The following is a 19,628-nucleotide window of genomic DNA, read 5'->3' as shown; positions in this document are numbered from 1 at the left end:
ACATCCAAGAAAACAGAGCATCTTGCTCCAAAGTGGGGAGGCTTGTTTCAGGAGGCATTGGAGACAATCCAGGATTTCCCTTGCTAGGGAAGCAGAGTGGCATAGGTGGCGAATCCCCTGCTTCGGCACTGAGCCTGGGGGGTGCGGGGAGTTAGCAGGCTCCCATTTTTCTTTGCAAGAGAAGGCTAAGCTCAAATGTGTGTGTGTGACACAATAATTGTACCCTTTCCCCGCACATTTACCAAATTGATTTTTGAACCGCTAGCAGTCATATTGCAATAAATATCGCTGGAAATCCACCACACATAATAGTTTATAAATTGTGAATCATAACTCAGCAAGGATCTGGGTGTCTTCTCTCCCTCCCACCCCCTGCCCACCCATCGCTACTTTTCCTCCAGCCCTTAAGCCTATAGACTACTCCAGTGGAGTAATAAATTGGGCACAACAGACGCTCTGCTAACTAAATTTCCCTTGTCAGCTTTAAGATTTCATGTTGTGTTTTAAATTCTTACAAATATCACCTCGTAAAGGAGGAGGCTATCCATAAAACATTACTTCCTGCGAGGGAAAGGTCTTTGTTATCCGATTGTCTGAGGGGGAAACCTTCTGATTTAATTCTTCGTAGGGAAATTCTGCATCTGTCTTCATCATTGCCGTCAGTACAAAAGCTGATGCACATCTTTTGCAACAGCTGTCCACTTCCCCAGCTCAGGAAGGCTGCAGCCTGGAAGGGAGCTGTTGCCTCAGGAATGAAGCCGCTCAGACTGGGAGCTTATAGAACAGCTGGAGGGTTTACCTCACTTCCTGGCTCACAGCCCGGCTCTGGGAAGAAGCCTTCTATGCATTTCTTCCTCCTCCTTCTGAGTTGCTTCACCTGCAGCTAGCTGGACCTGGACCACTGTCTACTCTGCTCCAGTTGCCTTGGGGGAGACAAGGGAAGGTCTGACAGCCATTCAGAAACCCAGGCAGCAGGTGTGAAGCCTTCCTGGTACGGGGCAGTGGATCCTCAGAATCACCAGCAGTGTGCACGTCCTCTGGGAGGTCCTACGTCCTCTCCAAGGAAGCTGTGGAGGCAGAGAACGCTGCATAAGGCCCCATCAGTGGAATGGTACAGGGGGGAAGTGGTGAGTCCCAAGGGAGGGAGCTAGGAGAGAGGGGACAGGGCCTGAGTGTGAGAGGGCATGGCTTCCATCAAGGTAGTGTCTCAAACTGGGATGGCACTGTATTTCACAGGCCTTTGCATGGGGGTTTGCAGACAATGCCAGTCATCTGAGCAGTTGTGCCTACAAACCCCATTTCTAGCTGCCCCATACCTGACCTCATATATGGCATCAGGTGGAGGACAGGTGGGTGTGGTTTAACTGAAATGGGTTTGTGGGCCAAATGGGGGGAGACCTGGCATGCCCAATTAGGCCCATGGGCTGAGGGCTCCCTACCCTTGGTGAACCAAAGCTGCCTTCTGCTGCTAAGAACAAAAACGGCTAGGGCATTCTCCCCATCCCCCAAGCAGTGCTTTTCTAGGAAGATCGATGCCATCCAGCAAGGTAGACTGAGCCAAGATGGATGCCTGTGGGCAGGCTGCCTTGGAATACTCAAAAGTCCTTTCATAAATACGTGCAGGCGTCCTTGCTGCCAGTCCAAAACTCCCGCTTCCCCAAGCTGTCTTGCTTGCTGCAAAACCTGACATCAAAACCACACATAAAGAAACCCAAATGTTTCCACTTTTGCCTTTGAAATTTCCCGTGGGTGATAAGACAGAGTCTGAGTGAGGACGCCGGAAAATCCATATATTTCATAGATTTGTTATCCACAGCCTGAAACCTAGTTCAGGTATTTTCAAAGCACAAGCTATTAAATTTTCTGAACTGGCCCCTTCTCCTGATATTTAAACAATACAGCATGACACCTTATATTTTAACTATATTCCTCCTGGACTTGTTAACTATGAACTGTCGCATCCCATTTGTTGCAAAATGACATGAAAACGAAACCTTTTCATAACGCGGTGGCCATTTTGCATGCTTCTCATTTTCCCTGCTGGAAGTCAGTAGTTTTAGAACCATTCCCTATGTATTTAAACTCCCTGCATATTGTATTAAGAGTGTGATATTATATATAATCTGGACTACTGGTAAAGGAAAGTTTGGGACAACTGCAGAACCAGATAGACTCTGTCCTCTCCACAATCAATAAGAACACAGGGAATCCACATATCCCATTACTAGATAATCTTCCTTCCACTGAACAAAAGAAGATCGTGACAAATCTGTACAGTAAACCAACTGATGTTCCCATTTGTTGAAACTGGAATTATTCACATCCTCAGCATATCAAGAGTAATATCACCTGCAGTTTGGCCCTCAGAATTAAGCACAAATGGAACAACAAGAAAAGTTGTTTCAACTTTAACCCAAAAACTTTAACAGACTCTCTACAGAGGATGTCCCTCATGTCCTTAACTGTATAAATTATCCTTGTTCAAATAATCTTTGTTCCACAAAGGTGAGGAAGACATTACCAAGGAACATCATATCCCTTTGGTGGAAGATTCAGCATCTTCTAACTACCACCTTGCAATTCACTACAGTTGACTAGCCAGTTCATTCCACCATGCAAAAGCCAACAGCAAGCTTCCTTTCTCATTGCTATCCATCCTCCAAACTGATGCAGATTCCTTGCAAGAGCTGAAGTGCCAATCCAAGAGAAATCATCCCCTTCCAAAATAAAATGGCCAGATAAACCTATTTAATTAAAGAGAATATCGGCCATATAATGCGTTCCAGAATACTCCAGATGCCAGGTGCAAAATTCTGGGTAAACAGATCTCTTTACCAATTTAGGAATTCACAGATCAGTGAATAATACGAAGAAAAACATCAGGAACCTGTTGCCAGACATTTCAATCTGGTTCACTGCAACCTTTCAGAATGGAAATAAATAGAAAAAAACAGTCTAATCCCAAGATGCCAAAAACTAGAAAGAACTTCTGAATATATGGTTAAACAGCCCACACCTTGGAGGCTAATATGTAAACTTTTACCTATGGAAGTTTTTTTAAAGCCTTGCTTGTCTACTTTCATGCAAGATTTCACCTTCCTGAGAATCTTTCCTACCACTATTCTTAGATCTATCATTTTGGCTCTCTCTGGGCCTAGTCTGAAACTCAGCAGCATTGTGTTTACTGACAAAGGCGGAAGGGCAAAACATCCACCTAAATAATTTTAAGCTTATCTCTGTTTTGTCCCTCACTTTCTCACCTATAACTCCCGTGATTGACTACATCCCGCAGAGGATCCAGAACTCAATTGAACGCAGCGCTATTTGGTTGTTTTTTCAGATCATTTATTCCACATATATATAAGCTTGTATATGTATTTATTGTGATTGGAGTCACTGTACAGGCTGGCGCAGGTCGTAACTATGTCACCGACATGGAAGGGCCACAAGATATATTATAGTCACTAGCCAGCTGATACCATCAATTCCAAGAGACAAAACCAGCAGCCAGCTAGTTCTCTGTTGCACGGAGCTGTAATGAAAAGTGTCATCAACAAATGAAGAATCTCCTAATTACAAAGATGCCTTTTTAGTGGGATTAGCAGAGCAGCCTGATCCGGCTGCCTGGAAGTAAGCATTTGACCTTCTTTGGCACTATCTTGTGATTAGGGATTGGGGAGAAATTAAGTTCACATTTAAAGGCGAACCTACCTAATTTGCATTTCCGAAACAACGTGTAAACCACAGCATAATCCTTCCAAAAAACTACAACAAAAACCCACACTTCTCTGAATATTGCAATGCACTTGTTCAGCCAAGCACTGTGTACAATGAATGCCAATGAGAGATTACTTTCTAGCACTGGTTTTGGCACACAGGAAGACTTTTGTTGGGATTGTAGGTTATAAGGGAAAAGGTTAAACCTATGTGCTGCAACCATAGTGAAAATCCTCCTCCCAGTGCCTGATATTAAAGTGAGGGAACAGAACATGTCTGCTAGCTCTGCAGTTGGTCCAGTGTGACTCTTAGAGCTGAAATAACTGAGAAGGGGGATTTCTAAATTCAGTAAACACAGTGGAGAAATGTGCACTTGTGAAATTCTGTTTTCCAAATACATCTCAGTCTTCTGAAGGACGTTGGTGCTGCTCTGGCAGTCTTTTGAGAGATGAAGCTTTTTGCAGTCAATGTAAGCAGAGGTCACACAAAGTATTCATTTCTGAATAAAACAGCTTAGCAGTTAGTTTCAAATAAAATATTGTTTCAGTATAATCGCTGGAATTGCATAGTGGCAAAGTGGCTGGGGTATGAATGGAGGAGTCCTGCTTATCATACTGCCTGTCTGGTCAATTCACTTGGTGACCTAAGGGTCCAGGAAAGCATGATGCTGGGAGATCCCTCCGTAAGTAGGAACTCCCACATTTGTTGGTTCTCGCGTTGACATCACCCATGGAGGCCTTCATCTGGGGGGGGGGGGTACCAGGGGAGAGAGGCTCAATTCTTTACCTGTGACATTTCCCCATTTTAATTCTCTCTCTCTCTCTCTCTCTCTCTCACACACACACACACACACACACACACACACACATACACAAACACACACACACACACACACACACACACACACACACACACACACCTATTTGCTACCTGGGGTGAAATATATAACAGTAGTGGACATAGTAGTGGGACAGAGGAACTGCCCTGCTCTTGAGAAGGCCATCGCTTCAGCTTACCTGGGCAGACCCGAGGCAGGACAGGGTGGCAGTGATGGTGAAACTACACAGGTGCACCAGCGAGAGCACTGGGTTGTGTCCACACATCCCTGACCTTGTCCCAGCTTCATCCAGGTAAGTTGTAGTGCTGTGAGTGTTGGGAGGGTGGTTCTGCCCTGCCACGTTGGCTGCTGCTGATAAGACACCTGTGTGTTTTGCTCCACAATGGAAATGGTACCTAGGGGGATTTTAATCATACAAGTGGCACTGAGGGAAATAATTCGCTCTCCTGTCACTGTCGACGGAATAGCCTCAACCCCATTGATACTTCAAAAACCCTTAGGATCGTATATGCATAGATCTCCTGCTTACTTTGGCTCTGAGGGAAGCCACACTTTCTTAGCTTCAGCCAACAATCTGGTACATGAAGCCAATAATGCTAGCTTAGACTACAGGATAGTGTGTGTGAGCCCTGCATAAGTAACTGCAAATATTATTTTCATGATTATTAGGCCTTTTTACTCAAAAAATTGTTTGCGGTAGAAACCCATCCCATGTTTCCAGTGGCCAAGTATGATCACCATATTGTGTGAGTTCCATCACCACCGTGTTATTAACAACATAATGTCATGGATCTGCGTGGAGAGAGCTGTTGGACTCATTCCAGTGTCTAATGGGTCTGCAGCCACATTACAAAAGACACCTGTACAATAGCCACTAAATACTATATTTGTTGGCAGCCTCAGGGGAGACACCAGACTGAATGTGCATGGAAAATAGACCACCCGTGTACTTCCTTGAGGTCAGAGTGCTGACCCTTTAGCAGGGTCATGCAGTGCAGCTTATATTGCTGCAAGAGGCGTTGATTGTGTTCTTTGGCTAAGGCAGCGCATGTGTCAACCCTACACTTGGTGACCAAAAGGTGAAAAGCAGTGGTTGAGAAAAGAACAAAAGAGTTGTTTAAATGTTATCTACAGAAAAACAGTAGTCGGCATGTGGACGATCCTGTAGCCTAGGTCTCTTGTGTTTCTAATTACTTTCTATCATTGCGAAGTGTGCCAGGGATGGCCAAAGTGTGCAAGATAGTTATTGCACAATGAAGATGTGAATTTCTCCTATTATACATATTTTTATGTGCAATTTTCCTGAATCTGCATGTTTCTGCAAAGCTATTTCCCCTAATAGAATGCATTTATTGTCTGTTATTTTTACTAACATCTGCATTTATATGTACACCTTACTTTAGTACAGTCGTACCTCAGAAGTCGAACGGGGTTCCATTCCGGAAGTCTGTTCAACTTCCAAAACGTTCGGAAACCAAAGCGCGGCTTCTGATAGGGTGCACGAAGCTCCTGCAGCCAATCAGAAGTCACAGAAGCCCCATTGGATGTTCAGCTTCCAAAAATATTTTGCAAACAGGAACATTCACTTCCAGGTTTGCAGCATTCTGAAGCCAAAATGTTCAAGAACTAAGCTGTTAGAAAACCAAGGTACGACTGTATATGCACTTTTGTACCCATTAGCTGGGAATTTGAGTTCTTCTGGCAGTGAGGGCCAGGAACTGCATCTCCATCTCCAAGGGTTTCTGCAGGGTTTTTTAATTGTTTTTTCTTCCGGAAAAGTGTCTAACCCTTTCCCCCCCCATCAGAATTGGATGTAAATTACAGGGATGGCTATCCCTCCTGAGAGGGTGATAAGTGCAGCCATTCTCCTAAAGGGCAGACTTTACCATTGTTTAAAGTAGGAACACAAAACTCACACTCCCTCCCCTAGTTTTTCTGTGGACAATCAGTTTGGAAAACTGAGGTCATGAGGGATGTGCTCCTGGGCAAGAAAAGTGCCAAAGTTCAGACAGATAGGTCCAGGAGCTATTGTGTTAGGTGTTTTTAACTATGATTTTTTAAACACACACACACGGAAAAGGCACAACCTTAATATATATAGTACAGTGGTACCTTGGTTCTCAAATGCCTTGGTACTCAAACACCTTGGTTCTCAAACGCTGAAAAGCTGGAATAAGTGTTCTGGTTTTCAAACATTTTTTGGAAGCTGAACATCCGATGCCGCTGTCGGCTATTGTTTCCGGGGCATCTTCACCTATCAGAACTGCGCCTTGGTTTTCAAACGTTTCAGAAGTCAAGCGGACTTCTGGAATGGATTAAGTTTGGCGTTTTTGTTTTTGCTATTTATTTTGCATTTTTTGTTTTTGAAGCTTTTTCGGTTAATTTGTTTTTGTGACTGTGTGGGACCCAGTTCAGCTACTGATTGATTGATTGATTGATTGATTGATTGTGTGACTGTGGAAATGGAAAAGCCCCCCATCCAAACAGTGACTATCATCAGTGCAGCTAAAATTTTTTAAATAATTTTTAATTTTTATCATCTACAATACTGTCTTACTTATTTTATAGTACAATACATTGATTTTTGCTTTCATTTTATGTATCCGTGGTCTCATTAGGTAGTAAAATTCATGTTAAATTACTGTTTTAGGGGTTGTTTTTAAAAGTCTGGAACAGATTAATCCATTTTGCATTACTTTCTATGGGAAAGTGCGCCTTGGTTTTGGAACGCTTTGGTTTTGGAACTGACTTCCGGAACGGATTAAGTTTGAGAACCAAGGTACCACTGTACTGAAAACAGAAGTATCCAACTTTTGGAAGTCTTTTCAAAGCAGCCTAACAGTTTCAATATGCAACTCCTCTGTTTGGTTAATCCTAGAACAAGATTATGGTAGAATGGATTGCAAAAGAATTGTAGCTGAAGAATTCTCATGCAATGCAGTGGGTGAAATCATGCATAGAGCATTCAGGAATTTCTTGAAACACTGAGTGAGTTGGCAGGGGGATCTGAATCCTACCCAGGACACAACATCACTATCCAGGTGGAAACAGGAAAAAGGGATACAATATCAGATAAGTGGCTGGAAGACGGTCAACTCCTTGGTTGCTCATGTCTCTGGTACTGTAGTGGGCAGTGTCACTAGGTCCACTGGAGCAGAAGATCTGACCAAGGACAAGATGTGATGACCCTATGGAAAGCTGAAAAATGCCTAGTGAACTTTGAACGTGACCTTTGCAAGGATTTTTATTCTCTCGGAACCCTGTGGTAGTTTTAATGGGTTCTTCATGTCCTGCTTCTCAATTCCTTAATATTTTTCAATATTTCATTGGTTCTTTCTGCACATTTTCGCTTGGTGGACCAGCTATTGCTGTGCAGAACAAGGTATACCAGACAAATACTTGGGGTGACAGCTCCTTGAGTTGGTTTGACCTGGTCAACCTCCCTTTAAAGCAGCAGCACAAACGTTCCTGCTTTATTAGCCGTGCCAAATGCAAAGTTCAGTACTCTGAAGCATATATTCTTTTTTTCTTCTTCAACAAAGTCAAAAACGGGCATGAATCTTCTTTTGCTGCTACCTGAGTGGAAGATTTGTTGGAGGAAATTATGGCTGTGGCTGCTTCGTTTCAGCCTTGTTCCAAAGGTATTGAAAATGTTAACTACAAATTCCTGATTAATCATGTGAATGTCTCTTCCATAATGAGCCATTACGAAAAAGTTCAATTTCAGCAACGGATTGTAATAATTTGTGTGCTATGGTAAAAGAAATGATCCCTCTTTCAGGAGGGCCTAATAGCTCTGTAGAAGAGCACATGCTTTGAATGCCCAGAATCTTCATCAAAGCAGGCTAGAAGGGCAGGAGGAGACCCCTGGCTAAGACCCCAGAGAGCTTTAACAGCCAGAGTAGACAACACTAGGCTGACTCCACAAACATTGGTCCTATAGCCTTCATATTTAAAAGAAGCCCATTTCAAGTAAATGAGATCTGGAGGTTGGCATGACAGTATCCACTCACACTGGGATCAAAGCATATTAAAGCATGAGAGCTTGTACAAAAGAGTTTACTCTCTATAATGAGTGCTTCAGAAATCTCTGAACTATACCTGAAAGTTGTTCCTGTAATTGCCGGGTGAACTAAAGGGAGATCAAGTTCATAATTTCTAGTTCATCTTCGCTTTCTATCCCCCCTACTACCCTAGCAGGAGAACAGCTTTCTTTGCTTTTTTGCCTTTTCTTTTAAAGAGTAAGTCCGTCAGACATCTATAAATAAAGTTGGAGGAAAAACATGGAGGCAACATTCTAAGGTGTATTAGGCAGGTGCAGAGGCACTGCTGTTGCTAATGTTGCTTCGTCACTTAATCACTGTTGCTGAGGAATTCAAAGAAAGGAATGTGAGGCATTTCCTCCATCTTCCCTGCTGAGAGATTTGCTCTTTTCCAACAGGAGCAGCTTGCAGCAAGAAGTACCAGTACAGGAACAAAAGGAACGGTGGGTTGTGCTTTTAACAGCTGTTTGGGTGGCACAAATTAAACAGGGCAAGCCTTTCTAGTGTGGAGATACAATTATGGGGAACGTTTTACTAGTCAACATTCTGTCGGGGGTGGGGGGGAGGAATGTGGACAAGAAACTTGGATGAGTTTGTTTTATAAAAAGGACAAACTGGAACAGGAACCAGTGCCTTTTAGGACAGGATGAACCTGAACTAGAGCTAGCTTCTTTTTAAAATTTTAACTATCCTAGCACTAGTAAAATGAGAACATTGGTGACCCATATCAGGCCACAAAGTGCATGTTACACCATGCAGATGCATGTAATGGTAGCCCTGTGCTCAATCGCTGTTTCTAGTGAGTGAAAATGGGAGCAGAAAATTATAATGTGAACTGTATCTGTCTCACCTGTAATTTCCCACTCCAGATCTCATTTCTCTTACACAATTGTTGTTGTTGCTTAGTCGTGTCCGACTCTTCGTGACCCCATGGACAAGAGCACGCCAGGCACTCCTGTCTTCCACTGCCTCCCGCAGTTTAGTCAAACTCATGCTGGTAGCTTTGAGAACACTGTCCAACCATCTCGTCCTCTATCGTCCCCTTCTCCTTGTGCCCTCCATCTTTCCCAACATCCGGGTCTTTTCCAGGGAGTCTTCTCTTCTCATGAGGTGGCCAAAGTATTGGAGTCTCAGCTTCAGGATCTGTCCTTCCAGTGAGCACTCAGGGCTGATTTCCTTAAGAATGGATAGGTTTGATCTTCTTGCAGTCCATGGGACTCTCAAGAGTCTCCTCCAGCACCAGAATTCAAAAGCATCAATTCTTCGGCCATCAGCCTTCTTTATGGTCCAGCTCTCACTTCCATACATCACTACTGGGAAAACCATAGCTTTAACTATACGGACCTTTGTTGGCAAGGTGATATCTCTGCTTTTGGACCTTTGTTAGCAAGGTGATGTCTCTGCTTGTTGGCAAGGTGATGTCTCTTACACATACAAGATTTAAAATGTATCTCTTGCTTAAAATAAGACATCAGGATAATGCTTAACATTAATTTTCATGAAACATTTTTTTATATTAAATTTCTTTTTGTGATGGAAAACCTGGTTGAATGCTTTGGTGAGTGAAAAAGTGTTAACATTCCAAGCTGAAGCCTTCATGCTGCATTTTCGGTTGCAATTTGCTTTCCCATTCCCACATCCTAGCAGCATTTCCAAATACCAACCCATTTTATTTCCCAGATGAACTGCAGAGGCTCTTTCTCTGAGAACAAAATAGTAGCAAAGTAATAGTAGCAAGCTCCCTCCAGCTAGAAGAAGAAGAAGAAGAAGAAGAAGAAGAAGAAGAAGAAGAAGAAGACAACCAATGTTCAAAACAAAAAAAAAAAATTGAAATTTAAACTAACATCAGTTTAGACACTGTGAACAAGAAACGAAGAAGAATATAAACAACTGTCCAGGCCAGATAATCAGTTGTTGAAACATGCCTGCTGGTTTAATTATAAAGCAAATGAAATGGGGTTTAAATTTGAATTAATCACTTGCCCTCTTATCCACTCTATCTATCTTGCTCTCCCCAGCCCTTCTGGGCATGCATGATGGAAAGAAATAAAGCACACACAAAAAAGAATCTCATCTATTTCTGAGGGGCTCACCCCCACCCCAACATCTTCCCCAGAGGCCTATGGCCTGTAATCCCTTTAAACCATTCCAAGGAGCACAAACAATTGCGGCTGACCAAACCCCACCCTTTGCCTATTCTCTCTCCGCTGTCCCCCCTTGTCCCTCTGTGCCAGTCTGCTTTGACAGAATATGAGAATGGCTAATCTGGCTTTTGGATGCTGTTTTATCGGGTAGGGGTGGGGTGGGAGGGTGATTCCCTCTAGGGACATCTTTGGGAATGAAGGAACCGATGAGGCAAACTCCATTAGCTGTGATCATGCTACACAGATGTTAAAACTGGTCTGGGGCAGGGGTGAAAGAGGTGGTGAAATGAATAAATTCAATAGATAATAGTGCTTTTTTACGTTTTACATGCAAAGCTGCAAGCATCGGACTACTGTGTGGTTCAAGATGCTATGAAAGAACCCAGACTGGAATAATACTGTCCCACCTGACACTTCAGGTTAAATAGGCTTTGTGGGCTTTTGAAGTGCTACCCAAACTTGCAAAAAACCTGCGGACATGGATGGAAGTGGGATTTGAGTGTACATATCTCAGGCTGCTACACCAGGAACATATATCAAGCACTATGGTTCCCCCCAAAGAATCCAGGGATTTTAGCTTGCTGTAGACACTGGGAAGACTCTAGAAGTACTGTTTCTGGCAAGACAGAATGGCAATAAAGCAAGTGCAAACTGGTAGTATAAATATCCCTCATGGGCAAAGATGCCTTCAGCCCTCTAAAAGAAGAGGAAGGATGGTTGTCTGTCTCCGGCCTCTGAATTGTTGCAGCTGCCCAGGCTTTTACTTCCAGAACAGGTAAAATAATCACTGCAGCAATCCCATAGTTCTGTAGCAAATCTTCAGTCCTGCAAAGTGTTGGCTTCTAATGCATGGTGGTTGGTTATGTATTTTAATCCCACTACCGGTAATCTTCGTCATTTAGAATGTGCATTCGCAAAATGCTTTCGTAACCACAGTTTCCAGTGGGGGCGGATGTTTTATTTACTTCCTTCCCTGCTTATATGATGCAACCACATAATTTGCCTAGGTATATTTAAAATTTAAATCTCTGGGCCATAAGCCATCCGAAGCAGCATGTGAGCCGTAATCCAACAGGACTTCCTTCTTTTGCAAAAGGAAGAAAGCACCATTCCCGTTTTAATCTGCCCCTTTAGGAAAAACCTGACTAAAGAGACTGCAGAGTGTCTTGGAGGTTAAAAGGAGGGGGCAAGGGGGGGCTGGCTGATCAAGCAGTTCCATGGAAATTATGAGCTGCAAACAAAAGGGCTTCTTTCTGCTTTTCCAGCAACATGTTTCGCAGCTAATCATACATGCCATGCAATAGATAGATATAGATAAATATATAGATGCGCAGACATGTACAGAGAACCAGGAGAACCAACACAGAATGGCAGCACTGCTGCCACTGATGCATTCACACAGCCCACCTGCTGCTGCATGCCCCACCCTCATCCAGGTAAGCAGCAGAGGTGCCAGTGCTAAGAGGGGTGGTGCTATAGCACTGCCCCACCACTAGAATTAAAGCAGTAGACCCCATCTCCTTTCCTGTCTCCTCCAGTAAGGTCTTTGTTGGCCTTTGAGAGACAATGGAGTGCTCCTCTGGGGTGAAATCAAACTACTGCATTAGCAGAACCAAAGTGATCTCTCCAGGGCGCAAGCCTGGGCAGTGTGTATGGAGGTCCTGGGCTGCCCAGATGACGAGGTCCCCTTCTCATCTTCAATTATGTGGTCCAAAGGAAAGAAGCGCAATACATTTGGCACCAGCTTGGCTGCAGGAGCTGCTGGAAGGAGGTGTACAAGGTGTCATCCAACCGCCTTAGGGACTCCACTCCAGATTTGTGTGAGGTTTACTCCTTTTCATCTCCCAAATATGTCCTGCAAGGCAGCAGAGGTTTAGGATCAGAGTTTTCCTTCTCCTAGATGAGCTACCTTCACAGGTTGACAAGCCCCATCTGCCCCTCACTTCCCTCTACAGCACTTGCCTTCTTGAACGTTGGACCCACTATTGGTCTTGTCTGCTCCATCCACCAGAGCCTGTCTTCACATGCAGGGGAGGTCCCTAATGCACCAAAGGTGTGAGACCCATTGGCTACCTTCATCTGGTTTAGCTGGCCAGTTGAAGCCGTTTCTCGGGATGTGGCTGCTGTCACATGATGACAACCCCTAGGAGCCACAGGTGAAAGTTGAGTGCAGGGTGGGGACCAAAGGTGGACAAATTACCCCAGAAGAATACTGAACTGGACGGATTTACCCATCCCCACTGAAATCTGCAGAAGCGGAAGTGTGGAAAAGTTATTAAATAAGGTTAGACTTTTAAGGCTCACTGAAATGATTTTACAGAACAAGCATGGGCTTTTGTAAGCTATCTGTTACTTCGTCTTACTGTAGCATGGAACTAAAAGCCGCTGTTCCATCTTTTGTCTGCTTTTATATCCATGACAGTGCACAATCTTGGGAGCAGAACATTTGCTGGCAATAAGAAGAGCTGCTGGCAATAACTGGTACTCTTGTTGTACTTTGCCAAAAAGGCAGATGGAAATCAATGATGTTTGAGAAAGCAATCAAGGAAGGTAGATGTTAACATTCTGAAATAACTAGTAGGCACTGAAAAAATCCAGATCATCCGTAGGCATGCATGAAAGACATGTACCATATGTAGGAGAGACTATAGATGTCTGCCCCAACTCAAAACAAGCATTTTCTTTAATGTGATATTTTCAACAATCTGGAAGCTGTAAATTGATAATGATGGCATTTGCAAATTTAATTCCGAATTTGAAACTCACAGTTTGCTTAGAAATACACTTCACTCTCATTTGAACAAGTTATCCAACCAGCAAAACAAAAGGTGTATCTTGTGCACACCTGAAACCATCAGGCTCTAGCTCTAGTTGTGGTTTCTGAGCACTTTGAACATCCTAAGTATTTGTAGCAGTTAATTAATGTATCCTTTCAAATAGTGGGTACACTGGCAGGCTTGCTGACAGATTCCATAAATTATTTGCTCAGAGCTTTTTGTTTGGATTGCTGAAAGCGGACCTATCTATACAATGTAGTAGCATCAAATGCACATTTAACTTGCATGATTTCAGTCACACATGGTTGGCTCTGGTGGTTGCAGCTGCAGCCTTTGGTATGCTGGCTACAACGGAGGATTAGGAGGAGAGATGAAGGCGGAAGGGAGGCCGGAGGCAAACAGAGGAAAAAGGAACCCAGCTCCTTCATCTGCAAGACCAGTGGAGAATCTGCAGTGGGAGATAGACAGAAGTTGAAAGGAGAAGGAGACAGGCAGAGAGACAAAGATGCAGGCAGAAGCTGAAGCTGCACTCCAGCTCCATCCTAGCCTTTTTGTTCTGCCTGCATCTCTCTTTCTGTCTCCACCTCCCTTTCACCTTTGTCTCTCCAGCTCTGCCAATTCCCTGCTAATCATGCAGTAAAGTGAGGCAGGTTTCTTCTTCCACTGTCTGCCTCCCACCACCTGTCTTCCAACTTCATTTCTTCTCTTCCTCCACTGCAACTGTCGCCCAGAAGGTTTCTGCCACCACTGGTCCACAAAGGGTGGTAGCTTCTGGCTTGCTTCTCCACCTCCCCTGTCTTCAGGCTGCCACCCTAAACAGTACTGGAGGCAGGGGCAGCCCACACATCAGGCCAGATGAGGCAACCACATCAGAGGGCAGGATCCCAGCCACTTCCTTCTTTGGCTTCTTTCTGTAGCACTTTCTATGGGGCAGAGTCTCATTCCTTGGGCACCATAAACCTGAGATTAATATACATGCTTAGAATTTACTTGTGCCTTTAATCTTCACAGCTTTTTTAAAGCAACTGACTAGAAGTGAAGGACCTTTAACGGCGATCCTTAAATAACTTTTTTTATTTTTAAAGCTTTAGTGCTGCCTATTCCAACCCACAAAACATAATAGATGCCCCTTTCTTTCGTTTTGCAGTAGTTAGCACAAAGCTCCACGAGACAGAGATTCATAGCCTCCCAGCACCCCTTAATTCTTTGAAATTTTGAAACACCAGACCTCATTGAAACATGAGGGAGCAGTATTAGGGATGAAGGAGAAATTTTTTAAGTGGACAGATCTGATTTGCAGCTCCCAAGCTTATATGCTGATCAGAAACATGATTAACAATCAGACTGAGCACTTCTGAATTTTGTGCTCAAGTTTCGGTTCAAAAATGTGGACAAAAATGTGTATCTTACAGGGGAAAAGTATGTGAAATGTATTTATGGGGAAATGCAAACGAATGCATATTGCAGGAAGGGATACACAGAGAAGCATACAAAATGTGTGTTTTATGGGGAAGTGAATGCAAAAAGGAGTACAATTTAAATGCAACATTTTCCCTGGAGATTTTTTAAGTGCTGGAAATGAGATAGAATAGGCTTGTGATTGAGTGCATATGACATAAACATAGACTGAAACTAGGCTAATCCATCCATCTATCCCTAGTTCATATTTCTGTCCCTAAAAATGTACTTTCAATCCACTCCAGGTGGATGACAAACTACTATTGAATGTTGTTATCACTGTTTGCACATAGACTGACTCTTGTTTTATCATTGGCAGACTAAAACAAACTCTTCCAACCAACTTTTTAACTTCCATAGGCACAGGTAAATCCCAGCTTACCAGAAGGACAAGGTCAGACTCTTCAGATATAGAAACATTAGCCACCTAGTCACTTCAGTGTTTGTGAAATAATCACCCATTTCTATCGTAAGCTGCAAAAATCCATAACACCTCAGAATTGCTACCGCTTTTCTGGACACTTTAAAATCAGTATTGATGGAGAGGGAGGGAAGGAGACACATAGTATGGCATTCAACATTAGTCATCGGAGAAGACCCATTGAAATTAATAAAGTTACTTAAATCCATTGATCTCAGTGGATCTACTCTGAGTATGACTAGCATGAATTTTCACCCATGCAATGTAAGTCAGGCTTCCTCAAACTCGGCCCTCCAGATGGTTTGAGACTACAATTCCCATCATCCCTGACCACTGCTCCTGCTAGGTAAGGATCATAGGAGTTGTAGGTCAAAAACATCTGGAGGGCCGAGGTTGAGGAAGCCTAGTATAAGTGTTGCTCAGTAAGGATTTTCCTCTATTGCCTTATTCAGTCTTATTTTTTGCTTTGCGCCTCAAACCAATGCCTGGAGATGAAAAGCCATGGAAAAACTTGCATCTAAATGAAACTCTGATCAAATGTATCAGTTCAAACATCCTAGAGGTATGGGTTAAAAATTACCAGGTAAAGACTTACGGTACCTTTCCCCACGCTTTTGGTGGTTAGTGTGCCGCTAAACCTTTCTGCTGCTGTTAGGGGCAGGGGCGGGTATCTGTGCTATGTATTTATCATGAAGTGTTTGTGTGTTTGTGTGCATGTGCCTATGTACTTTGGCTTATGTACCTAGGCTTAAGTTTTTTAATATGCTGTAAATCAGAAAGGAAGCTATCATAGGTAAAGGTTTAAAAAAGGTAAAGGACCCCTGGCAGGAGCTGGGACAGAGCAACGGGAGCTCACTCCATTGCGGGGATTCGAACCGCTGACCTTCCGATCAGCAAGCCCTAGGCTCAGTGGTTTAGACCACAGCATCCCCCATGTCCCAAGGAAGCTATCATACCCTGCGTCAGACCCATATAGCTCATATTGTCTAAACTGACTCTCAGCGACTCTCCAGGATTTCAGACTGGATTCTTGCCCAGCCCTTCCTGGAGATGCTGAGGACTGAAGCTGGGACCTTCTGTACTCAAGACAGATACTCTGCCACTGAGCTGCAGTCCTTCGCGTGGAGACCTTTCTGTGTAACAAGTGACTGGCAACTTTTGTTGTTCGTCACAAGAACCACATGGCTCCAGTGCACCGGAACGTTCAGAATTATTGTATATGTATGGGAATTAAGAACCTCCATACAGTGTATGGGACACAGGTGGCGCTGTGGGTTAAACCACAGAGCCTTGGGCTTGCCGATCAGAAGGTCAGCGGTTCGAATCCCGTGACGGGGTGAGCTCCCGTTGCTTGGTCCCTGCTCCTGCCAACCTAGCAGTTCAAAAGCACGTCAAAATGCAAGTAGGTAAATAGGTACCACTCCGGCGGGAAGGTAAACGGCGTTTCCATGCACTGCTCTGGTTCGCTAGAAGCGGCTTAATCATGCTTGCCTCATAACCTGGAAGCTGTACGCCAGCTCCCTTGGCCAATAAAGCGAGATGAGCACCACAACCCCAGAGTCGGCCACGCCTGGGCCTAATGGTCAGGGGTCCCTTTACCTTTACCTTTATACAGTGTATGAACTGCTTTGCAACTCTGGTGTGCAAATATATCAGGACCGAAGCTTGCACAGTGCAGCACTAACTTGGAGGAAACCATAGCAGTTCCTTATGTGCGGCCAGCAAGCCTCAAGCGGGAAAGGAATTTGGTGGGCAGCCCGTTTTCCTTCTGCTGGCCAGTTGGGGATGATTTGTTGTGCAAAGGAGAATTCCAGTCAAGGATTTCCTTTCTCTGAAGGCAGAGGCTTCTTTCCCTCTTTCTCTCTCTTCCTTAGTTTGTCAAAGCAGATTATGGTCAGCTTCTCTCCTCTGGCACTGCTGCCAAGGAAGTGAAGTGGAAGCGGAAGAGGCTGAGGGTTTTCGTTGTCGCTGTTTGCAAGAGAGATAGAGGAGTGGGTGAGGGGAGAAGACAGCAGAGGCAGGGACATAGAAAAAGGGTGCAGAAATTGGATTCCGTTTGCATGTAAAGCAAACCTGCCTAATCTGCACTTTAAAAGCAACCAGCAAACAGAAGCTGAGGAATTGTTTGAAATTTGCACTTCTCCAAATTTTGCAATGCTCTTCTCTAACCATGTCATAGAAATGCATATTTTAGTTTAAAATAACATGCAAAAGTACATACATCGTGGAAGTTCATTCTGCAAAAATGTGCATATTGAGGAACACTTCATCAGAATTGTGTATATGAGGATCAATCCAAACCAAAATTTTGATGAATTTTCATGTGGTCTTAAAAATAAATAAATCACAAACTGATGTGGAAATTTAGAGCAGAATTTAAGAGTGGAAGAAATGAGGAATCAACAGGTTCGTCCATCCCTATAAGGACAAAGGCACCCTCCTTCGCGTTAGATTTACTCACTGACATGGTCACTGATGCCTGAATTAAGAAGGGGAAAGTTGCTAGAAAATGTTAGTCGATGGGCTGCTCCCAAAACGCAGTGTTGCTCTGAGAAAAAGAGGATGGGTACAGGAGGAGGTGATGGCTGGAGTATCTCTTCCCTTGCACCATTTCAAGAATTCCAAAAAAATCCTAAACTATGTGAGGCTCTAGTATGAGGGCTCCAAACAGATAATCTGGCAACCCTGACATGCTCCTTTCTCTTTCTCAGGCCCAGTTCAAACCACCAGTGTTGAACTGCATGATTCAACGTGTCCCCTTTTAAAAAAAGAAAGAAAAGAAATTCTTGCACACACAACTAGCAAGTTAGGGGAAAGGAGAGTCAAGGACTCTTGGGCTTAGTTTGCTATTGGTTTCTCTACAGGGAATCAATCACAGGGTGGAATTCAACATCAGCAGTGGCAGGCCTTGGGGTCTCAAATTCCAGCAGCGCCCTGTGCGACACCAAAATTTGTCCCCCTTGCCTCTTGCCTGGCACACTGACATAATGCTCTTCCAGTTCTGTCTGCACAAGCGTTCCAACTTGCCAAATGGAATGACACTTCCTCCCCAATGTGCTGTTCTGGGGGTTCTGTCTGTCTGTCTGTCTGACTGTCTGACACTCTCTCTCTCTCTCTCTCTCTCTCTCTCTCTCACACACACACACACACACACCAAGCCTATTTCAAGAGGCATTTGATGGGAAGCAAAGCCCTGCTGCACAAGCAAAAGTCATTGCACAGGGCTTTTGCTGATTGAACCAGTTAGATGAATCCCCCCCACTTGCAATCTGAAGTGGTATGACCCACAGGTGTCTTCACAAGCTGCTTCCCAGTAGGACCAGTACTGATGCCACAAAACCAGCAATATGTATGAATATGTAAGGATTTGTGGATAGTGGCCGACAACACATACTTCTGTTTCTCCTTCCATTTCACAGCTTTTCCAGGTAGGAACCCAAATCTGAATGGCAGTAGAACTGTTGCTGACAGATACCCAGTTTGGTAGAGCACGATTCAGCATGATTCAACCAGCCACCTTGGGCTGCTGTGCCCCACCCATTTCTTTTCCTTCAGATATGTTCTTGTAATCTTAACACCCATTTTGTTCCGATTCAGATGCTGACTGAAGGGTCAATATTGGCGGGCAGGACTCAGGGATGTTTCCTGGCCCATTCCCATGGAGGGAAAGAGGCCATGGTGATGTCTTGTCATTTCAACTTACCAAAACAGATCTTGAAGTTTGCCTGAACTTATCAAGCAACATTGGCTATCCCAGAGCATAAGAATTCCCAGAGTATAAGGCATGTGGATACCCTTTCTCTCATCTTCTTCCTTAGCTGTGTCTTTTCCTTAATTTTGCCATGATGCTGGAATGAAGATTAAAGCCTTTTGTTATGTGGAAAGTACTCAGTAGTTACTGTGGTTAGGACAATTAACCCCAGCAGGCCATCTCTGATAAATAAGGTGTGAGGGTTGACATCTTTATTTTTATATGCCAGGTCTTTTAATCCTTGCTTGCCATGTTCTCTCTTTTTCTACTTTTTTTTGTCTTCAGTACAAGTGCCATACCTAGTTATATTTCTCAGCAACTTGAGAACTTTGAGCTCTTCTGAGCTGCCAGCAGAGCAGTTTAGCCCTTTGATTATTATTTTTTTGTTTAACCCACATTTTAGAGAGCTGAGTGCAGAGAGAGATAAGTATACTACCCTTGTTCTTTGGTTGAGACTCACTGAGGGGGCCTTTGCAATA

The 19,628-nt window shown here is 43.8% G+C and overlaps 1 long non-coding RNA gene across 2 annotated transcripts in view; it reads left to right on the top strand.

Annotated features, from left to right (window-relative positions):
• Positions 1-19,628, top strand: part of LOC310706885 — a 525,877-nt gene that overhangs the window by 232,487 nt on the left and 273,762 nt on the right. Inside the window, exon 1 of one of the 2 annotated variants that reach the window (XR_014526220.1) lies at positions 15,675-15,790. The exons of the other annotated variant lie outside the window; for it this stretch is intronic. This is a non-coding gene — a long non-coding RNA (uncharacterized lncRNA). Of the gene's footprint in view, positions 1-15,674; positions 15,791-19,628 lie in introns of those variants that run through there. 2 annotated transcript variants of the gene reach the window in all.

The sequence above is a fragment of the Podarcis liolepis genome (assembly GCF_965112155.1).
Source record: "Podarcis liolepis genome assembly, chromosome: 5".
In the NCBI taxonomy this organism is placed as follows: Eukaryota; Metazoa; Chordata; class Lepidosauria; order Squamata; family Lacertidae; genus Podarcis; species Podarcis liolepis.
This window is presented reverse-complemented; position numbering and strand designations above follow the sequence as displayed.